A 24854-nucleotide genomic window follows, 5' to 3' on the forward strand; every position below is an offset into this window, starting at 1 on the left:
CAGGTTGAAAAGGTGTATCCAGTGTGTGCTCAGTCCTGTCTGACTCTTTGTAACCCTTAGGATTATAGCTCACCAGGGTCCTTTGTCCATGGGATTTTTCAGCAAGAATACTGGAGTGGGTTGCCATTAACTCCTCCAGGGGATCTTCCAGACCCAGGGATGGAACCTGTATCTCCCACATCTCCTGCATTGAAGACATATACTTTTACCTGTTGAGAAGCTGTATAAAACTGTTTTAAACTGAGTGTATAAAAGTAAAACCTGTTAAAAGATAAACTGAAGTATATTAACATTTTTTTATTTTATTTGAGCAACTTCATTCCAACTGGACATTTCCGCATTGAAAGTGGTTAGGAGGGTTGAAGACAGGAGCTGCCTGTGGGTGGGTGGGGAATGTGAAGAGACTTTTATAGAAAGAAGGCAGAAATAAAGCAAGAAAACTATTAATTGGCTATAGCTTAAATTCTAGTAGGCTATTTGTTATTGGTTGCACTTAAGTTTCAAATTTGTAACCTTGAGACAACTTTCAACTCAGATTCTGATTTTCTTCTACAGATCACCATGGCGTTAGAGCCACTTCAGTCTAATCATTTCAGTCTAATGTCCTTATGTAATTGGTTTAATAAGCTTTTCTTAAGGAACAGTGAGAAACTTCCGTTTATAAAATAAATGATCACTTTAAAAGGAAGTATCTGCCTGTGTCACCAGGTAAATTGCAGATAACCTACAATCATAGATGATTTTAATTTTAAAATATAACCCATATTAGATATAAATTGAGCACCTTAAAATTAAAGTTAGTTCTGCATAATCTGTGCTCACAGGTTTGAGAGTAACTGCTCTTGTCATTAATTTTGGAAGAAATCCTGAAAAATACTTGGGATCAATAACTTGCCACCAAGATGACTAGGATTATTATTTTTGCTTCTCATTGGCAGTAAAATGGACACACCTTAATGAATCTGAGTCAGTTGAGTCGCACTGAAATGAATTTGGAAAGCTGTCCCCTAAAATTTCCCTGCCTTTCTTTTTTTCCCCTTCTTTACTTGTTAATCTGTAGAAAGCTCTGCACATAATTATTCATGTGTAAGGACAGAAGAGATGGGATTTCATGAGAAAGGACGTTGCAACTGCCTCTAAGTGTTTCATTTTGCATACCTAAAATTCATTTGACACATATCTCTCAGAGTCACCTAGAGAATAATTGAAATGTTTCAGAAACACCTACCCATTTCAAGTTACAGAGGCTTTATTACTCTGGCAAGTGCTCCTTTGGCTATAGCAAATCTAAAATATGAATTGGAGAAATGTGTTACTGTTTGCAAAATCCATGCTGCTAAATTGTTTCTTTAAATAAAACTGAAGTCAGCAAAAATGTGCTTCTGCAGCTGCTATTTCATAGTACATTCCACTACTTAACCAGATTTGAAGAATTCTAAGCTTTCAAAGGAGAATCTACCTCTGTTTTGTTAATGATTCCTTTCTTTCAGAGTCACAATGGGAATAAAAGAAACCTAATTTTTACAAATATTTGACTATCTTGAAAGTTGACACTGAAGAACCAAAAAGAGCAGTGTTGCTGTCTGAGATATCTATAAAGTCAAGTTTCAATTTTTTGTGTGGAATTTATGTGAATATTATATCAAACTTTTAAAAAATGTGGTCAGCACTGTCTTTGGTTTATTATAAATTGGGTTCCACATGAACTGCTTTATATAGTATAATAAATTGATTGCTGCTGTATATTGGTTTGTGTTTATAATATATTGGATTGACTGAATAATAAATCTTTCTTTTCAGCAATTACTTTTATTGCTGTGAGTAAATTATACTGGTTTCACAGTAAGCCAAATGTTTTGCATATAAATTTTACTGTTTTTGGTCAGGTGATGTTGAGTTTAACATTTAATTTAAAGATTGGGGATATATGTATATATTATATATATATACAAATATTGCATTTCTTAGGGGAGTTATCATTTTTTGCAGCTAACAATAGTTTGTTCTAAAGTCTCATGTTTAATTGGAAAAGATTTGGTCAAGTTAGATAAATATTTTCATTTTCTCTCAGTTTGTCTTTGGTATATTTGATAGAAAAACTGCACTGAACATATTTTATTGCTATTCTGGACTTCTATCAAGGTGTGTAGGATATGAAAAATGACATTTCAGTCCAATATAATGAAGAACATTTTAAGAATTATAGCTTTGCCAAATGATAGGAGCTTCCTCAACTTTGAAATAATGAGTCTTTGATACAAATGGCTATATTTGATAACATGATGTTATATTACAGCTCAAATTCTTGCACCTGCATTTTAAGTCTTTTAAAATGTGAAAATTCTACCATTTCCTGTAGTTTATTTAATTCCATAATTTTTATATATCACTATGTATTTAATTATTTCAACCAACAGTAATTATGCAACCGTTTTGTTGCTTACTGCATTGGATATCACAGATAGAGAATATTTCTATCGTAGCATAAACTTCCATTGGACATCATTAATAAAAACAAAGAATTAAAAAAAAAATGATAGATTTGTTTTATTATCTTAAATTCTAAGTCTGTATATTACAAATTGTTTTCCCAGGGAAGAATGGTCCCATGGCATGTTATACATATAAATCTTTTGGTGATAGAATAATGGAATTTTTTTTAAAAAGACTATATTAGACAATGTTAAATAATTTGATTAGGCCAGGACTCCATAAGACCCAATAAGTATAATGTCTTTGAACACTGTGACTCTTCAAGATGGGATATATTGTATAATGTTCTCTAAATTTATTTGACTATAAGAATGTCATATATTCTTTTTTTCTTTTTAAGAGTCTTTTTAGAATGGCACCCGTGAAATATCAAAGAGAGAATGTTTTATATTTTGGAAAATATTTGCACCAAGACATTTATGTTATGCTCATTTTAGGTGATTATGATTCTATTTTATAAAATTCTTTACTGTGTTAATGGAGATTTTCCTCACCACTATAACTTTGGTAGATATCTATTATGAGATTAGAAAATGAATGGCATCAAATAGATACTAACTTATCACACGGTACTACTAATTCATTATATAAATACACTACATTTCTTTTTTAAGTGAAGTATGGCTCACTTAAAGATTATATTAGTTTCAGATATACAACACAGTAATTCAACATTTTTGTAGATTTTTCCATAGACTGTATTTTTAATGGAATATTTATTATAATGATTTATTTCAATTTACAGAATCAATAATAAAAAGAATACATTATAATAGCCAGGACATGGAAGCAACCTAGATGCCCGTCAGCAGACGAATGGATAAGGAAGCTGTGGTACATATACACCATGGAATATTACTCAGCCATTAAAAAGAATTCATTTGAATCAGTTCTAATGAGATGGATGAAAGTGGAGCCCATTATACAGAGTGAAGTAAGCCAGAAAGATAAAGACCAATACAGTATACTAACACATATATATGGAATTTAGAAAGATGGTAACGATAACCCTATATGCAAAACAGAAAAAGAGACACAGATGTACAGAACAGAATTTTGGACTCTGTGGGAGAAGGCGAGGGTGGGATGTTTCAAGAGAACAGCATCAAAACATGTATATTATCTGGGGTGAAACAGATCACCAGCCCAGGCTGGATGCATGAGACAAGTGCTCAGGCCTGGTGCACTGGGAAGACCCAGAGGAATCGGGTGGAGAGGGAGGTGGGAGGGGGGATTGGGATGGGGAACACATATAAATCCATGGCTGATTCATGTCAATGTATGACAAAAACCACTACAATATTATAAAGTAATTAGCCTCCAACTAATAAAAATAAATGGAAAAAAAAAAGTAAATGCCGAGAAAAAAAAAAAAAAGAATACATTAGAAGTTGTATTGGTAGAAGATGTTCTTCTACCAATTAGTGTTTCTCTCTTTCTTCCTAAATTTCTTCACAGGTTGCTTCCTCATGAAACTTAATTTTTCTCAAATTTTAATAGCTTAACTATTCTGCTGCTATCAGTAGCTAACATTGACAGAAATTTTACTAAGTTTTGGACAATGTACTAGTCTTTTTGTAATATCATTGCTTTGTGTGTTTGTGTGTGTGTGTGTGTGCTCAATCATTTCAGACTCTTTGTAACTCTTTGGACTCTAGGTCTTTTGTTCTGGGATTTTTCAGGCAAGAATATTGGGGTAGGTTGCCATTTTCTCCTCCAGGGGGTCTTCCCGTCCAGGGATCAATCCCACAACTCCTGCACTGCATGCAGACTCTTTACTGACTTAGCCACCAAGGAAGCCACAGCTTTGAGATTTGAACCTAGATCTTTTGGACTCCTTGTACTTTCCAGCCCTATACAGTGTCTCAACTATTACAAAATTATTGCCTTTTTTGCTGATACATTTTTATTTGTCTGGATAACATATTTCTGATTTATTTCAATGTTTACAGTATATTTTCACTACTCCTATGTATGTTTCATGCTTGGAAACTTTGTGACTCTGTTCTGAATTGTCCTCCCCAGAAGTATGACCACCATCCTCCAACTTAACACTTTTCACACCATTCAGCCAGATGTGTGTAACTCCAAAGCCTGGTCATTGCTTGCCTCATGCTCCTCTCTCTTGATCTTCAAAGCCAGCAACAGCAGGTTAAGCCCTTTTCTCATTGCATCACTTCAGCCTCCACATCTGTATCCACCCACTCGTATCTGTATCACCCCACTGGTGAAGAACTTATGATTATGATGGGCCTGTGTGAATGATCCAGGATAATCTTTTCATGGTAAAGTCATTAAATTAGCAATCTTCATTCCATGAGCAATCTTAATTCTCATAATATAGAAACAGTTTGCAGCAATTCGAACATCTGCATTTTTAGGGGGGCATTATTCTGCCTAATGTGGAGTGGAATATGTGTGTGTGTGTTTTCTGTCTTTTTGTTCTTGAATAAAATGTCTAGACTTCAGTGTATCTATTTAGTCTGCTTCATTTCCTCTTGTAGTAACCACATCTGGACAACCTCAGGAAAGCCTGAACATATGCCATACATTTTTTTTATTAGGCTTAAAGACTAGATTAGTGACAGGAGTATACAATTCATGAGTCATTTAGTTTCTTTATGACTTTGTATGTGTCCATGATATGATTGTATAGGGAACACTCATTTAAAAACTGCATATTGCTATTCCTTATTTATATCTCAATATTAATGTATGGCAAAATGCAATATCTGTTCTCATTGGAGTGCTTCTATTTGATAAATTAGGTAATCTCTAAGTCATGAGAGTATTATCCTCAAGAGGCAAAATAAGTCATTTCTATTTTGAAAGAAAAATATTTCACATGCATTTTTTATAACAAATTAGAATTTTGGAAAAGTGTATAATCTTTCCTTTCATTTTTCAAATCCTTGTGGGAAATGTGTTAAAATGCGCTAATGTTGATAAGCTGAATTCTACATTTATGAATCCCTTTCAATGTATTTTCTTAGGTTAGAGCTGACTAGAATTGATGCAAGATTAAGGGATGGATGGGAGCAAAAGAGTAGTTCTTGATTTTAGGAATTTATTTCTAGTGATTATCAAAAATAGATTGCTGCCAGGAGTTTTCAATAGTAGCCTTTGTTGTGGAAGTTAAGATTGCAATATGGGTACCTCATTTTCTTTTTAACCCCAATACCTTGCTTTAATCTGAGGGAAAAGACCTTGGTGGTTGAAAGCTGAGCAGAAGCTGGGTAGGAAAGAACTTTTCAGTCCAGTTCTGCCATGTACTGTCCTTTAATAATCACTCTGAAAGTTGTCACAGGTGCTTATGCTGTTCTTGGTATTCATTGTTTTTGAAACTGGAGCATCTGAATAGATAAATAATATCTAATAATAAGTACCAGATTCTTAAACAGGCATTTGAGATTTATTTTTCAGTTGAGTACATCTGCCTGCTTTGTATCTTAAGGACTCTTTATTTATTTATTTATTTTTATACTTATTTAACTTTCCCCAAGAATACATATTCTTGCTTTTTAAACTACTACTATTTTTTTATTCCACCTTTCATTTCTAGGCACTTTAAGAGAAGAAAGAACTACTTTTACATGCCTTTCCTGCTATCTAAAGTTCAATTTCAATATTTATTGACAAAATACTCTTTCACTTTAAAAGTGGTTTATGAGAGGAAGTAGCTTTAGTATATGAGGTACCCCACAGCCTGCTAAGTGTCCAATGAATTTGTGATCACTTTGGCAAAGTGGCCAGCTTACTTTTGTAAGTTGACTATATTTATCTCCAAAGTAATATATGCAAATCAAAGTGAAAAAAAAAAACTTTTTCATAGTGACTATGAAATTCAACTTCATTTTGAATACTTGAGATAATCTATTATTTCCTCATGATTTTCATTGATTTGAAGACACTTAAAACAAATCCCATGCACTTTAAATACCTAGCTGTATAAACTGTACCTCCAAAGACTGAAAATCGCATTGCAATATTTTTTTTGATGATGATTTTTTTTTTGCCAATGAAAGATCACTTTATATTGATTTTTGGAATCTGGATCTCCTTCATAGATTGATATCGCCACATGTTTGGCTGTAAAAATCTTATTTAGACATTTAAATAAATCAGTCTACCAGGTTCTATAACATGCTCTGCTACTGGCATTTATTATGAATATGTCGAATATGTAGAGATCAGTATCAGACTCGTGATCAAAACATGTCTGACTCTTTGCAACCCTATGGACTGCAGCCCTCAGGCTCTTCTGTCCATGGGATTCTCAAGGCAAGAATACTGGAGTGGGTTGTCGTTTCCTTCAACAGGGGAACTTCCTAATCCAGGGACTGAATCTGTATCTTTTGTTTTCTGCACTGGTAGGCAGGTTCTTTACCACCAGCGCCATTTGGGAAGCCCATAACCAACTGCTATGCTGCTAAGTCACTTCAGTAGTGTCCGACTCTGTGCGACCCCATAGACGGCAGCCGTAACCAACTACAGACATACTAAATTTAGCTGTCATCACTATTGTGCAATGTATCATCTAATTTCTGAACACTTACTATTAAAGGTAGTGGATTACTATAGACTTGAGATGGATTTTATAAAAATAAAAGCCTTCCTCAGTATTCCCAGAATAGGGATGTGGCTGTGCATCACGTTATGTCTGAAAAGAAGCTATGACACCTCTCATCCTTTCCTTTCTTCCTTCCTTCCTCCTTTTTCTTTCTTTCTTTCCTTCACTCTTTCATTTTGCCTTTTTGTTTTAGTGAAGATTATCTAGAAGTTTCCTTTCTGAATCCCTCTCAGGATACATTAGCCAAAACTGGGCCAAATACTCATTTCCAGTAAATAAAATGGAGTGATGCTGATTGGCTTAAACTTGGGTTAGGAATGTTTTACCATGGACCATGGACAGGGATTATCTTTGCTGAGTTATATATAGGCAAGCTGCTCATACAAATGAGAACTCCTGCAAGGAAGGCAGGTAAGTAGATGATGACAACAACCAACAGTGTAGGCTGTACATTTTTTTTCATATTTATATCGACAATATTTGAAAGCATACAAAGCATAGATGAAAATATTATTAAACCTACCCTCCTTGATTCACAAAAATTATGTTGAAGCTGCTCTGATACCCTGTTTTCATGCAATAGAATAGAATTCACAATCATCTTTAAAGCAAATATTTATTAAAGTCAGCTCAGTTCAGTTGCTCAGTCATGTCCAAAACTTTATGACCCTATGGACTGCAGCATGCCAGGCTTCCCTGTTCATCACCAACTCCCAGAGTTGCTCCAATCATTTCCATCAAATCAGTGATGCCATCCAACCATCTCATCCTTTGTCATCCCATTCTCTTCCTTCCTTGCTCCAATCATTTCCATCAAATCGGTGATGCCATCCAACAATTTCATCCTTTGTCATCCCATTCTCTTCCTTCCTTCAGTCTTTCCCAGAATCAGGGTCTTTTTAAAAAGTCAGCTCTTCACATCAGGTGGCCAAAGTATTGGAGGTTCAGCTTCAGCATTAGTCCTTCTAATGAGTATACAGGACTGATTTTCTTTAGGATGGACTGGTTGGATCTCCTTGCAGTCCAAGAGACTCTCAAGAGTCTCCAACACCACAGTTCAAAAGCATCAATTCTTCATTGCTCAGCTTTCCTTATGGTCCAACTCTCACATACATACATGACTATTAGAAAAACCATACCTTTGACTAGACTGGCATTTGTCAGCAAAGTAATGTCTGAGCTTTTTCATATGCTGTCTAGATTGGCCATACATTTTCTTCCAAGGGACAAGTGTCTTTTAACTTCATGACTGCAATCACAATCTGCAGTGATTTTAGGGCCCCCCAAAATAATGTCTCTCACTGTTTCCATTGTTTCCCCATCTATTTGCCACGAAGTGATGGGACTGGATGCCATGATCTTAGTTTTCTGAATGTTTTTAAGCCAACTTTTTCACTCTCCTCTTTCCCTTTCATCAAGAGGCTGTTTAGTTCTTCTTCACTTTCTGCCATAAGGGTGGTGTCATCTGTATATCTGAGGTTATTGATATTTCTCCCAGCAATCTTGATTCCAGCTTGTGCTTCATCCAGCCCAGGATTTCTCATGATGTGCTCTGCATATAAGTTAAATAAGCAGACAATATACAGCCTTGATGTACTCCTTTCCCAATTTAGAACTAATCCATTGTTTCATGTCCTATTCTAACTATTGCTTCTTAACCTGCATACAGATTCTTCAGGAGGCAGGTCAGATGGTCTGGTATTCCTGTCTCCTGAAGAATTTTCCACAGATTGTTATGATCCACACACACACACTCAAAGGCTTTGGCATAGTCAATAAAGCAGAAATAAATGTTTTTCTGGAACTCTCTTGCTTTTCGATGATCCAGCGGATGTCGGCAATTTGACCTCTGGTTCCTCTGCCTTTTCTACATCCAGCTTGAACTTCTGGAATTTCATGGTTCACACACTGTTTGAAGCCTGGCTTGGAGAATTTTGAGCATTAATTTTCTAGCATGTGATGTGAGTGCAATTGTGCAGTTGTTTGAACATTCTTTGGCATTGCCTTTCTTTGAGATTGGAATGAAAAATTTCCTGTCCTGTGGTGATTGCCGAATTTTCCAAATTTGCTGGCATATTGAGTGCAGCACTTTAACAGCATCATCTTTTAGGATTTGAAATAACTCAACTGGAATTTCATCACCTCCACTAGCTTTGTTCATAGTGATGCTTCCTAAGGTCCACTTGACTCTGCATTCCAGGCTGTCTGGCTCTAGGTGAGTGATCACACCATTGTGGTTATCTGGGTCATGAAGACCTTCTTTGTATAGTTCTTCTGTGTATTCTTGCTGCCTTTTCTTAATATCTTCTGCTTCTGTTAGATCTGTACTATTTCTGTCCTTTATTGTGCCCATCTTTGCATGAAATGTGCCCTTGGTATCTCTAATTTTCTTGAAGAGATCTCTCATCTTTCCCATTCTATTTTTCCCCTCTATTTCTTTGCATTGATCACTGAGGAAGTCTTTCCTATCTTCTTGCTGTCCTTCAGAACTCTGCTTTCAGATGGGTATATCTTTCCTTTTCTCTGTTGCCTTTAGCTTCTCTTCTTTATTCAGCTATTTGTAATGCCTACTCAGACAACCATGTTGCCTTTTTGCATCTATTTTCCTTGGGGATGATCTTGATCACTGCCTCCTGTACGAAGTTATGAACCTCCATCCATAGTTCTCCAGGCACTCTGTCTAACAGATCTAATCCCTTGAATCTATTTCTCACTCCCACTCTATAATCACAAGGGATTTGATTTTGGTCATATCTGAATGCTCTAGTGGTTTTCCCTACTTTCTTCAATTTAAGTCTGAATTTGTCAATAAAGAGTTGATGATTGGAGCCACAGTCAGCTCTTGGTCTTGTTTTTGCTGACCATATAGAGCTTCTCCATCTTTTGCTGTAGAGAATATAATCAATTTGATTTCAGTACTGGCTATCTGGTGATGTCCATGTGTAGAGTCTTTTCTTGTGTTGTTGGAAAAGGGTGTTTGCTATGACCAGTGTGTTCTCTTGGAAAAATTCTGTTAGCCTTTGCCCTGCTTTATTTTGTACTCCAAAGTAAAATTTGCCTGTTACTCCAGATATCTCTTGACTTCCTACTTTTGCATTCCAGTCCCCTATGGTAAAAAGGACTTCTTTTTTGCTTGTTAGTTCTAGAAGGTCTTGTAGGTCTTCATAGAACCATTCAACTTCAGCTTCTTCAACATTACTGGTTGGGGCATAGACTTGGATTACTGTGATTTTGAATGGTTTGCCTTGGAAGTGAACAGGGATCATTCTGTTGTTTATAAGACTGCACACAAGTGCTTCATTTTGGACTCTCTTGTTGACTACGAGGGCTACTTCATTTCTTCTAAGTGGTTCTTGCCCACAGTCATAGATATAATGGTCACCTGAATTAAATTTGCCCATTCCAGTCCATTTTAGTTCACTGATTCCTTAAATGTTGATGTTCACTCTTGCCAGCTCCTGTTTAACCACTTCCAATACCACAAAGAAGACCCAGTTTCCCCCACAGTTAGTCTACCATCAGAAAGCTTCCATAAGCCTCTTATCCTTGTCCCTCAGAGGGCAGACAGAGAGAAAACTATAATCACAGAAATCTAATCAAACTGATCACATGGACCACAGCCTTGTTTAACTAATGAAACTATGAGCCATGCCATGTAGGGGCACCCAAGATGGATGGGTCATGGTGGAGAGTTCTGAGAAAATGTGGTCCACTGGAGAAGGGAATGGAAAACCCTTTCAGCATCCTTGCCTTGAGAACACCATGAACAGTATGAAAAGGCAAAAAAATTATGACACTGAAAGATGAACGCCTCAGGTCGGTAGGTGCCCAATACATTACTGGAGAAGATTAGAGAAATAACTCTAGAAATAAGTAAGAGAAGGAGCCAATGTGAAAACCACCCAGTTTTGGATGTGACTGAAGATAGAAATAAAGTCTGATGCTGTAAAGAACAATATTTATTAAAGAGTGTTCAATAAAACACTGAAGGTGACTTAAAAATAAGAAAGTTGTTTCATAAAGCTGCCACACTATTTGCCCAAATAGAAATACCTTCCTCAGTTCAGCCTGTTTAAGAGAAGCTCAACTGGATATACTAAAAGAATTCTAGGACACAATGAGGTGAAGGTTTATCAAAATTTTATGGTACCAATGTATTAAGCTCTTTGAAGGATGCTTAGGAATAAAAGGTCTATTTCTTTCCCAAATTCTAACTGAATTTGCTCATAGTTTGGCAATAAGATCCCATACCAATTTCCAAGCCAAATAAAAAGAAAATTTAGTAATTTACAAGTCTAGGATACAGAAGATAATTTATTCTGTATATTATTGATTTCAATAATCAACAGAATAAACTTGTAACTTTTCATTCCAATTCATGTGTTCTTCAGGAAGCCAAATTTAAAAGAAAATCTATTTTCATCCAATAATTTCTTCTTATGACTCTTGACTTTGCTTTTCTATCACCTAGTTTAACAATCTGAAGCAACATCATTGACCAAAAAAAAAAAAAAAAGAAAGAAAGAAAAAACTGTGAAAGAACTTAAAAGCAGTTATATTTTGCTGATTTTAGAGCAACATATTAAATGGCAGAAGCTAAAATATTATAGACATAAACTTTCTTAGTTTTTGCAGAGATATGCATTGCATGTTTTAATTTTTATTTGTTTTGCTTTATTTTGTTTTGTTATGTTCTGTGTTGCTTTTAGGGGAGTTAGAAACAGCACAAAATCTCAGATCTTTTACATATATCTGGCTTTAAATAGTAGCTTTATAATCCTGGGGAATCAATTTCTCTGATTTCCAATCTCTTCATTTATAAAATGTTTTCACTAATATCCAAAGATTTTTTCAAAACACAAATAATATACATTGCATTGCCTGGGGCATAAAGTATGTTCCATAAATGGTAGTTATTTGTGTTCTATTAATTATAACTTTCCTGATAAGAGACAAACCTTGATTCAGTCTGATACATATTCAGTTCAGTTCAGTTCAGTCACTCAGTCGTGTCCGACTCTTTGCGATCCCATGAACCGCAGCACACCATGGCTCCCTGTCCATCACCAATTCCCGGAGTCCACGCAAACCCATGCCCATTGAGTCAGTGATGCCATCCAAACATCCATCCTCTGTCGTTCCCTTCTCCTTCTGCCTTCAATCTTCCCCAGTATCAGGGTCTTTTCCAATGAGTCAGTTCTTTGCATCAGGTGGCCAAAGAACTGAAGTTTCAGCTTCAACATCAGCTCTTCCAATGAACACCCAGGACTGACATCCTTCAGAGTGGACTTGTTGGATCTCTTTGCAGTCCAAAGGACTCTCAAGAGTCTTCTCCGACACCACAGTTCAAAAGCATCAATTCTTTGGTGCTCAGCTTTCTTTATAGTCCAACTCTCACATCCATACATGACAATTGGAAAAACCATAGCCTTGACTAGATGGACCTTTTTTGGCAAAGTGTCTCTGTTTTTCAATATGCTGTCTAGGTTGGTCATAACTTTCCTTCCAAGGAGTAAGCGTCTTTTAATTTCATGGCTGCAATCACCATCTGCAGTGATTTTGGAACCAGAAAAATAAAATCAGCCACTGTTTCCACTGTTTCCCCATCTCTTTGCCATGAAGTGATTGGACCAGATGCCATGATCTTAGTTTTCTGAATGTTGAGCTTTAAGCCAACTTTTTCACTCTCCTCTTTCAGTTTCATCAAGAGGCTCTTTCGTTCTTCTTCACTTTCTGCCATAAGGGTGGTGCCATCTGCATATTTGAGGTTATTGATATTTCTCCCGGCAATCTTGATTCCAGCTTGTGCTTCATCCAGCCCCGAGTTTCTCATGATGTACTCTGCATAGAAGTTAAATAAGCAGAGTGACAACATACAGCTTTGATGTACTCCTTTTCCTGTTTGGAACCAGTCTGTTGTTCCATGTCCAGTTCTAACTCTTGTTTCCTGACCTGCATACAGATTTCTCAAGAGACAGGTCAAATGGTCTAGTATTCCCATCTCTTTCAGAATTATCCACACTTTATTGTGATTCCCCACAGTCAAAGTCTTTGGCATAGTCAGTAAAGCAGAAATAGATGTTTTTCTGGAACTCTCTTGCTTTTTCCATGATCAAGCAGATGTTGGCAATTTGATCTCTGGTCCCTCTGCCTTTCTTAAAGCCAGCTTGAACATCTGGATGTTCATGGTTCACGTATTGCAGAAGCCTGGCTTGGATAATTTTGAGTACTACTTTACTAGCATGTGAGATGAGTGCAATTGTGTGGTAATTTGAGCATTCTTTGGCATTGACTTACTTTGGGATTGGAATGAAAACTGACCTTTTCCAGTCCTGTGGCCACTGCTGAGTTTTCCAAATTTGCTGGCATATTGAGTGCAGCACTTTCACAGCATCATCTTTTAGGATTTGAAATAACTCAACTGGAATTCCATCACCTCCACTACCTTCGTTCGTAGTGGTGCTTCCTAAGGCCCACTTGACTTCACATTCCAGGATGTCTGGCTCTAGGTGAGTGTGAGTGATCACACCATCGTGATTATGTGGGTCGTGAAAATCTTTTTTGTACAGTTCTTCTGTATATTCTTGCCACCTTTTCTTAATATCTTCCACTTCTCTTAGGTTCATACCACTTCTGTCCTTTATTGAGCCCATTGTTAAGGACTTATTTGACCCTTCCTATTATGTGTAGTCCTGGACAACTACTTTGTTTGTATTGATTTGCCAATAGATCACATCACAGCCTCTTCACACCAAACTCATATTTATTTCAAAAATTGTTTGTATGGCTAAATTGCAAAACCTTTAACTAGAATCTCTAAGACCATAGTACCAATACTTACTTAAAGATAAACTTTGATTGTAGGATTCTGTGAAAAGTAGAATGAACTGACATCTTCACTATATAGTATTGAAGGAAAGTGAAAAGGCAAAATTACCTGTACAAATTCAAAATATTTTCTCTAATCAGTTACACGTAGCCTGAGTTAATAGGATAGTTCTAACTTTCTAGTTTTTTAAGAAGAATTAATTTGAGACTGCCCACCCTATGAGCTTCTGATTTACAGGGCTGAATTCAACAACAAAATTCACAGCAGATTAATTGGCCAGCAATTTAGGAAGTTAATCATCATTCAGTGGTACTTATTAAGTGTCTTTATGCTCATGAAACTTGTGTTGGAATATTGGTTTGAGAGGGTTTAAATCTTGTATGACAAAACATTCTGTATGACAAAACATTTGTGGTTGGACACCCCAGTTTCAACCTAAATAATATATATCCTTGATGCTATTCATCCTTTTCACTACTATTTAAAGGTAGATATTGAATACAATACACACATGTAAGGAACATCTGATGTGTTTTAGAGCCATCATGACTTTCATGAGGGTTTGGTTAAATTATATTTCATGCTAAATATCCTGAATAATTTTCAACATTATGTTCACAATTGAACATTTCCTTTCTCTAGGGAATTTTTCACATCCTGTTTCCGTTCACAGATGAAAATCAATTTCGTGATTTCTTCCTAGAAGCTAATGGAAATTTGTTCAAATCACACAGTTACTACAGAATTTGCCCAGTTCAGCAGAAATTCCTGCCTTGGTTCATTCATTAAGGAGAAGGCATAATTTGGAACAACAAGAGAGTTTGAGGTCATGAATGAAGTAAATCCTCAGAGTCTGTAAATTATTTTCATAAATTGTGGCCAACTCAAGTCAGCCTCTTATTTTTTTATTTTTAACGCTGATATTTCCTTAAAGATTTATGTAACAATTACTGTAAATCTAAAAATAAAATATAATCATGTAGATGTATACACCCACTCATGCAGAAGCATTTGCACAGGTATCCTGGGCTGTCTTTGGAAAACTGTATAGTTTGCATTGTGAGTGAAGAGATGGGAGCCACTGCTGGCCAGCTGTGAGATCCCTCCTGGGTTTCCCTGTGTTGCATTATCTACCCCCCTTTTTTTTGCTTTTCTATATTTGTGAGAACGGAGAAAGATGATTCACTTCTACACTTTGTTTGCCATTCTTGAGCTCTTTGCAAGTAGAAATAGCTTCAGTGAAGGTGCTAACTATGAGATTTGTTCTTATATGTAGAGAATTCTAGCAAAAGGTTTTCCAAAATAGTTTTCTTTTTTAAAACTTTACCCACTTCCAAGAAATGTTTTGATTTTTTCCAACCTCCTTTGCCCATGGTGCAGTACAGAAAGGTTCCTCCTTACTTTGGCTTTAGTGTAACTTCAGAACAGCAGGCTCAGTACCACCTTTAACCTCATGTATCCTCTTGTATAAAGTGAGTGATTACAATATATTTGCTCCTTGAGGTCATTCCATAGAAGAATCTAAGAACTGACAACTTCAGAGATATAATCTCATAGACCAGCTTGCTACAATGCTCTCAGCAGAATATTTTGTGAAATTTACAGTTATCTGATTCCCTCCTGGGGAGCTGGAGCAGTGGGAGGAGAGAGGTGCAGACAAGGTGACATGACATTTACTACAATCTTACCTTCATCAGAGCTAAGATTTGTAACAATACTGATTAGTGCCACTGGTCAAGACAATAATCCATCCTAGAGTTTATTCAAAGAAATCTACTATGACTGTTTTACACATGTTTTAAACAGTTTCTTTGCGCTTAATAAATCCTATTATTATTCTCCTAAAAATTTTAATAGACTAAGGTATAAGGCAACTTGAATCTTCATATAAGAGCAGAAATCTTCTTTACAGAGTCCTATATTATTATTTTTAAAAATGAGCATGCTTTCTACACATTTTATTCCATGAGGAAAAATAAATTTTGTAAATATTTGGATAAATATTTTTTACTTCAGATATTTGCCAGATTCATACCAAAGTAAACATGCAGTGTATGATTTACTATCATTCAATAATAAAAGTTTGACAAAGTATTATCTTTACAATCCATCTTTCTTTTTGAAAGGTAATAAATGATAGTTAATGTTTCAACATTTTGAAATAGTTATTTGTAAAGTCATTTTTAGTGAATTAAGAACAACGGATAATGCTTTGGGAACAGAGGGTAAGATGTGGATAGGAAAGCGTTGTCTGCCAGATATACTAAGGAACCCAAGGTTGCACATGTGTGCCATTGATCAATGACAATTGTTTGCTATCATTAAATACTAATCTACCTTAGACTGCTTTTTTGTGAAAGTCTTTTCCTTTTGTGGTTGACCTTGGTGTTCACATTAACCTGGTTTTGTCAGTTTATAAGCATCCTGTAAAGAAAAGGTTGAATTCCTGTCATGATTTGCCACTAGCCTAAACCCAAAGAGATGCCCTTGGGCGATGCACTCCCTGTGTCCACATACTTGATAGAGAATTAAAGTGGAACATAAAATTGCTTCAGTTTTATCTGCCATGATTTACCTCTGACCATACTCCCCACTGAGGATTCAGACATGGAGTTTTACTACTTTCTTTTTGACAGTATAAGGTAAATTGAACATTTTGTAATGCATCTCCAAACCAATTCAGATTGAACTTAAAGAAATAAAAAGCAAATAAACAAAAACTATTGGTGTACATGTAAGGAAAAATGTTTTATTTTCCAATTTCATGAATTTAATTTCATAATATTCTTGAACCCACATCAACTCTTCATGTTTTCCCTAATGAAAAAAATTATCCATATGAGCCCTAAGATTTTATTATATGCCTAGTTATTTGATTTCTACAAGGTTTTGTAACAGGAGGACAAGGGACAGGGCACAACTCTTGAATAAATGACATAGCCCAAGGACACAAGATAAACTGGTTAGAATCAAATGGAACCAAGATGGCAGACAAGACTAGACCTTGATCCTCAATTGGCAAGTGAAATGACACACCCAGAGATGCCATGACAGTTCCAAGGCACAGTTAAAAGACCAAGGAGTGGGTGGTGGCCCAAATTCTAGAAGTCTCCACGCCTTCCCAAAAAGAGTTGGAATAATCCTCCCACTCATTAGCATATGAAATTACCCAGTCTATAAAAACTAGCCACACCACAGTTTGTGGCCACACTTGCCCTCTGGAATGGTCCACACTCTGTTTATGGAGTGTGCTTCTCTCTGTAAGTGAATAAATCCACTTGTTACTTATCACATTGTCTCTCACTGAATTCTTTCTGTAATGAGATATCAAGAACCTGAGCTTCATTAGGTCCTGAAACCAGGTACCGTGGGTTTTGGCTGGGTTTGAGTCCCAGCCATGTGGGTTCAAGTCCCAAGCAGGGTTTTGGCTAGGTTTGAATCACATGGGTTTGAGGCCCAAACTGGGTTTTGGTTGGGTTTAAGTCCCAGCACATGGGTTCAAGACCCAATCTGTGGTAAATTGTTTCAGTTTCATGATAACTGAAAATACAAGTTGTTCTTTGCATATCGTTCTTTGCATCTCTGCAAGGAGATCCAACCAGTCCATCCTAAAGGAAATCAGTCCTGAATATTCATTGGAAGGACTGATGCTGAAGTTGAAACTCCAATTCTCTGACCACCTGATGCGAAGAACTGACTCATTTGAAAAGACCCTGATGCTGGGAAAGATTGAAGGTGGGAAAAGGAGATAACAGAGGATGAGATGGTTGGATGGCATCACTGACTCAATTGACATGAGTTTGAGTAAACTCTGGGAGTTAGTGATAAACAGAGAGGCCTGAAATGCTGCAGTCCATGGGGTCGCAGTCAGACACAACTGAGCAGCTGAACTGAACTGAACTGAACTTGCATATAATTTCTAGGGGCATGTGTAGGATTACTATGGAACCACCCCACCCCTACCCCACCTCACCCAAAAGATCAGGCAGTATTTGACACTCTTACCAAGGAGTAAAATTATGTTCAAATTTCAAATAATTTTATACGAGAAAAAGAGTTTTGCTTGGGGTATTGATACCAAAAACTCAAGCCTCTGTGCACAGTGTTGAACTCAATGTTGGAGACAGAGTTTGGGTGAAGTAGAAAAATATAGTTTTATTTTTTTGCCAAGCAAATGGGTACAGAGGACTTGTACCATTCAAAACTGTGTGTCCCAAGCTGGAAGGATTTGGTGAGTGGTTATATAGCAGTGGTTCAAGGACAGGTTTGCTCATTAAGAATTAGTTTGTGTTCAGGGTCTGCAGCCAATTAATATGGATTCAAGAGGTCTCTGGATGATCTTCTCTGGTTTTTGAGACTATCAAAACATCACCTTCTCTGAAATGAGGATTGCTTCATCAAGTACTTCATCTTCCGTTTGTTGGGATTTTTAGTTCTGTAGAAAAGTTCAAAGATAGTGTTATGTGTATCCTTTGAGGCAGAAACAGGACTTCACCCCAAGGCTACACTGTCGTTCCTGGGCTGTTCCCCCTTATCTCTGCATCTGCTCCATTCCCTGATTAGCAACTGCTCAGATCTGCCCTTTGGAGCTCAAGGAAGGTAATGGAAACTGGAGACTATTTCCTGCAAACAAGAAAAGTGGAACAACGAAAGGCTCCAGTGCCCAGGAGCCCCATACGGTCCTGCTCGGTTTCAGTATAACTCTTTGAAACATCGTGAGAAATGTTTTATAGTAAATTACATCTGCATTATTTCCTGGAAGTAAGAAAATGCCTGACAGTCCACCTTTTTTTCCTTTTTCTTTTATTTTGGTTAGGAGTGCAAATTAGTATGCCAATGAACACATGCCTGTTAAATATTTTAGAGACTCCTGAATTAGTTGAAAACAGAAATTTAACTTACAGGCAGTTCAGAGATAAATCATGATGTTTGAAACATTTTCCTGTCTTTGCAAATTCAAAATATCCTAATTATTTTAAAAATAAGCTTAATTAAATTAATTTCCTTCCTTCTTTCTTTCTTCCCTTTCTTTCCAGAAAACTATACTGTAACTAGTTGCTTATACTTATTCTTTCCTTCAAAGACCCAAGCTGTGACCCAAGTAGTAAACAGAAAACCGGGGTAAAGGCAAGTGAAACTCTCCTTATTTCTTCCAAATAATTATTCCAGATTTATTTTATAAATTTATTTTTTCTTTCCCTCTTTTCTTCACATGTTTGGTTAGTTTATTTTTCTTCTTTATCTTGAAAATACTATAGGTTGGGGCTACATTCTGTAAACTAATTTTTAACTGGAGTTTTCTTAAGATGACTTGCCCTGAAAAGTCTTCTTGATTCCATAGACTACACATCTATGATCTGGATGACCTCACCTAGCCAGAAAAACACCAGACTTTTTTATTCTTTTTGGTCAAGCCAGGAAATCTAAAGATTGGGAAGAAAAATTAAAGTATATAAAATAAAAAGAAAAATAATGGACATGGGGAAGTTACATAATTCCTTTGTAATTTAGTTTACAGACTTGTAAACTGGATGATTTATGTAAATGGACATGAGTTTGAGTGTAAATTTGACATGAGGAGATAGTGAAGGACAGGTAAGTCTGGAGTGCTGCAGTCCATAGGGTGGCAGAGTCCAACACAACTCGACAACTGAACAACAAATCGAGGAAGAAAGGAAAGAGATTAAAATTAACATTTGTTTACTGGTTTCCCTATCGCCTTTTTTGTTTGTTTATTTGTTCCTCTTATTACCTGTTTGAAATGTTATTTTATTCTCATTTTATTGAAATGGATTATGAGAAATAGTCAATAAATTGTTCTATATAAGATAAAGACAAACAACAAAATTAGAATGTTAATTTGACACTACCTTGAGTATTCGTGTCTCCAAAATTTATATTTTTCTTCCATTTTATCACATTATAAAAAATAAGTTTGCTTGGAATCCTATACAAAAAGTAGCAGAAACAAACCACCTCCCTTTTAGGACAGAAGTGAGGAGGTTAAAAGTGCAAGATTAAGATCTTAATTAGACATTGCTTTATAAATATTAACTCTGCTGAGTCTTTATTTAACTTGCAAAGAGAGATCCAATGGTAAGATCTGGTGAAAGATAGAAGTGAATTTGATAACAGAGGAAAAGGATGGAGTAGGCCCTTTTTGTGGTTCAGTTGTGTCTGATTCTGCAACACCATGGACTGCAGCATCCCAGTCTTTCTTATCCTTCACAGTCTCCAGAGTTTGCTCAAATTCATGTCCATAGAGTGATGCTATCTAACCATTTCATCCTCTACCACCTTCTTCTCCTTTGGCTTCTATCTTCCCAGCATCAGGGTTTTTTCCAATGAGCTACCTCTTCACATCAGGTGGCCAAATTATTGGAGCTTCATCTTCGCATGAGTCCTTCCAATGAATATTCAGAGTTGAATTACTCCAGGAAATCTCCTAAGTAGGCCCTTAGGAAAGAGCAGAGCAGAGCAAAGGTGGAGACTGTGAACCAAAGATGGACCTAGATTCCTAATTTTGGAAATTATAGAGAACTCTTTTTTAAGAACTAGAATAGCTAATATTTCTGCTTTTAAATTGTTGTTAAGCTGCCTTTGTCCCTATATCTTCCTGAACATTTAATAAACTTTATTATATGGATGATTTTGCTTCATTTGGAAAGTAAGGTGATTTTCTGTTTTCAATTTCTTGGTTGTTGGACTTCAATTTGCATAATAAACATATTTGGTACCAGTTTGATAGCCTTGGGTACAGTTAAGTGATTTGTGTTTTCCAGACCACTCATTTCTATGATTAAATATAAACAATAATAGTCACAAATAGTACTTCATTGGCTCTATTTCTGACTCCTGGAGGGATTCAATTCATCATCACATTTGTGTAAAAAATTTTGGAAACCTGCCAGCCTTCTTTGGACAATGTTGATGGAAAACCCTTAGCTATTTCTGGTACCTTCCATAGCTTTTCCTTATGTTAAAATCAAAGCTGTTGCTTTGATGCTACTGACCAATGGGGACACTGCTTCTGCTACTGCCTGTTGAGGACAACCAAGCCAAATTAGTTGCTTTTGAAAGTCTGTTGATACCGGCTTTCTGACTGTCCATCAGCAATATTGAGCCTACAAATGTCTATATTCATCACCACTCCTACACAGACCTGTTCCATCCTTACAGGAATGTTTAGCACCAAGATGATTAACACTTAACACATAGCACTCTCATTATGGCTTCCCAGGTGGCACAGTGGTAAAGAATCCACCTGCCAATGCAGGAGAGGCAAGATATGCAGGTTTGATCCCTGGGTGGGAATATCCCTTGGAGCAGGAAATGGCAATGCAGTCCAATATACTTGCCTGAAAAATTCCATGGACAGAGAAACCTTGCAGGCTAGCGTTCATGAGGTCACAAACGGTCAGACACAACTGAGCACACACAAGCATGAGCCTGCACTCTCATAATACCAAAAGTTTTATAGAGAAACATAATTGTTTCCAATTAAAAATTTCCTACATTATCATCTCAGGACTCAGTCATGGGTTTTGTGCTTAAGGACAATCCGAGTCAAACCCTCCCTACTGTCCTCAAATTAGTTAGCAGACAGTCCTACAAATTTTGACAAATCAACTTGACCTATTGTTTTACAGCAAAATGCTTTGCAACTCAAAAGTAATGCATAATTTCCCCAGAAAATCATTAATTATATTTGTAAATAAGACTCGTGGTGAATGTATGTAGTAATAAATTCCCAGAAAGTACTGAATTCTGTGGATAACCCAAAGTTTCAGAAAAAAAAAGCAGCAGCTTATGTCAAGGGGAAACCATAATGTCAAAATCCCCTAAAACAACTTCATGATGGAGGTGAGGTGATGGTGTGAACAATTGGAGGTGGACATTCTCTAATCCAGAAACACACTGCCTTTTCCATTACTCACTCACAGTCACTTTTACCATTTTGATTCAAAGCCATTATGTTTATTTTGATTTAAATGAAACTCATTTAGATATAATGAGTTACAATGATATAAAATACAACCATATTAAATTGCACATTTTATAAATTGTTCCTTAGAATTAATAAGTTATGTGAAATCAAGTGAATTGAAAAGACTGGAATCTAAGATCACACTCCTTAGTTTGGGTATGTTCTTGAAAAATTTGTTGGATGAGCTATTGCAATTTTATGTATATCAAATAAAATGATTAAGTACCCTTTAATAGGTTAATTAAGTAAAATAAGATTATTTGGCAGGAACGTGGACACCAGAGCCATGACTACAGACTCAGGGAGGGAGAGAGGTTGAATTTCTTGCATCTTCTTTCAGATTATAGGTGTTTTTTTTTTTTTTTTTTTTTTTTTTTAGCTTTTCATTTATTTTTATTAGTTGGAAGCTAATTACTTTACAATATTGTAGTGGTTTTTGCCATACATTGACATGAATCAGCCATGGATTTACATGTGTTCCCCATTGGAAAGTACACTGTTTTTGTATTACCACTTACTAAAAATTTTCATTCCAAATGTAGCAGGAGGATACTCAAAATGAGTTTGAGTAAGAGCCAGGAAAATACTGAACGTGTAATAAACATTGGGCACCATATCATATTTGGTGAATTATTAACTCGATGTAGAAAATTACTAATTTTTGAGCCCCAGAATGTTTCGTCACAGTATCTTTGTAATTATGAGGTTTGTATCCAAACTCAATAATTAAAGAAGAGGAAGCAGAGGCTCAGAGAGTTACTAGAAGGGCTGGCACTTGTATGCAGCACAATCTGACCCTAAATTTTGTTAATACTGCCACATTGCAGGATTTCCTTGGTGGTTCAATGGTTAGGAATATGCCTGCCAACTTAGGGCACACGGGTTCAATTCCTGGTACGGGAATATCCCACATTCTTGCTGTGGAGCAACTAAGTCCATGTGCCACAACTATTGAAGCCCCAGCTCTAGAGTCTGCACGCCTCAATGAATAGCCGCCACTCCAGGCAACTAGAGAAAGCCCACATGCAACAATGAAGACCCAACACAGTCAGAAATAAATAATTGATTTAAAACTATATGATCATATTCCTCCAGAGCTGCACAAAGATCATTTGCTGTGTGACCTGAGATAAGTTACCTGAAATCTGGGCCTTAATTTTCTTTTCTATAAAAGTGCAAATAAAAACACTATCTCATAGAAGACTTCTGAAGATGAACTGAATTTATATGTATAAAAAACATAATGTATGACACTTTGAAAGCACTATCAGCTACTATTATCTTACATGTTAGAAGTGACAATACAGCTTTAGCAAGTATTTATAAAATAGCCTTAATTTCCCTTCCTCACTTCCTTTTTTCCTTCTTTCCCACTGATCTATTTTTTTCAGATATATAAGATACTTTATTGATAATGACTATATCTCCACTCCACATACTGGATTGTTACTTTGTATATTTTGTGTATTTTTTTCCCCTCATAAAAATCTCATGTGGCAAGTGTGTTTTGGAGACACTGCCTTCAAATGTATTATTATTATCTGAAATAGCTGACGTTATTTTTTGTTATTTCACAGAAAAAAGTCTCGATAACACTAAAGACTATATCCAAAGTTATACAATTTATAAGTGATAGACCCAAGATTACTAAGAGAGAAAACCAAGTTAAATAAGCCAAGTAAATACTCCCTTGGATATTTCAAAAATAGATCTCGCTTGCTTGCTTAGGTTGTAATGTATTGAAATTCAGGACTATTTTCTGAGTCTTCAGAGTTGAAACACAATAGAAAGAAAGAAAAGAAAGAAAGAAAGTGAAGTCTCTCAGTCGCATCTGACTCTGCAACTCCATGGACTGTAGCATATGAGGCTCCTCCATCCATGGAATTTTCCAGGCAAGAGTATTGGAGTAGGTTGGTCCCCAAATGGAATGAAATATGCTTTATATAATTACATACATTCTCATGTATACTTATATTAATATTTGACATGTATTATAATATGTAGACATGTATCTTTATATATTTTATATAAATCACTAATTTAGATAGATAATGTTTATGTGTGCATCCAGTATATATAAATCATGTTAAGTAATAGTCATTTTAAAAAATCACAAGTCAATATCTCTGATCAAAACCTTCCAATCTCAATTAGAACTTATCAGACTTAGAACAAAACCCAAACTCTATGGACTAAAATTTGTGCATAATCTGGCCTCTGAATAACTCCAAATGTAATCACTACTTCCCTATCTCTATATCTGCTCCAGCCATACTCTTCCTCATCCTGTTACTTTAAAATGCCAAGTGTCCTACTGCCTCGGTGCTTTTGTACTTGCAGTTTTCTCTGCCTTAAACCCTGTACCCAATTTTTCATGTAGCTCACTTCCACAGTTCATTTTGTCTTCACGTTTGTTATGAAGTATGTGAAGTACATACTTCACAAGTATGTACTAGGTAATCTCCTAAACGATTTAAGTGAATTATTTGAAACAAGTTATTATTTGGTGATCTGGGTTAAGAATAACGAGAAAGACAAACACGTCACGGTATCGCTTATATGTTGAATCTAAAAAGGGCTTCTCTGATGACTCAGCAGGTTAAGAGTCCACCTGTAACACAGGAGACACAGGAGACATGGGTTCAATCCCTGGTTTGGGAAGATCTCCTGCAACAGGACGTGGCAATCCGCTCCAGGAGTCTCACCTGAAAAAAATCCCAACGACAAAGGAGCCTGGAGAACTAGAGTCCATGGGGTTGCAAAGAGTTGGACATGACTTAGGAACTGAACAACAACACTATATGGTATATTTGAAATTTGCCAAGAGAGTAGATGTTCTCACCGAAAAAAAAAAAAAAAAAGCAAAGCAGTGTTTTTGTGTACTTGTGTACACAAAATACACTTGTATTTAAGAATACAACTACAGAATGCTGATCTCATTCAGTGCTAACCCAGTATCAAAGCAACTAATGAAT

This window comes from Dama dama, chromosome 17 (genome assembly GCF_033118175.1).
Source record: "Dama dama isolate Ldn47 chromosome 17, ASM3311817v1, whole genome shotgun sequence".
NCBI lineage: Eukaryota > Metazoa > Chordata > Mammalia > Artiodactyla > Cervidae > Dama > Dama dama.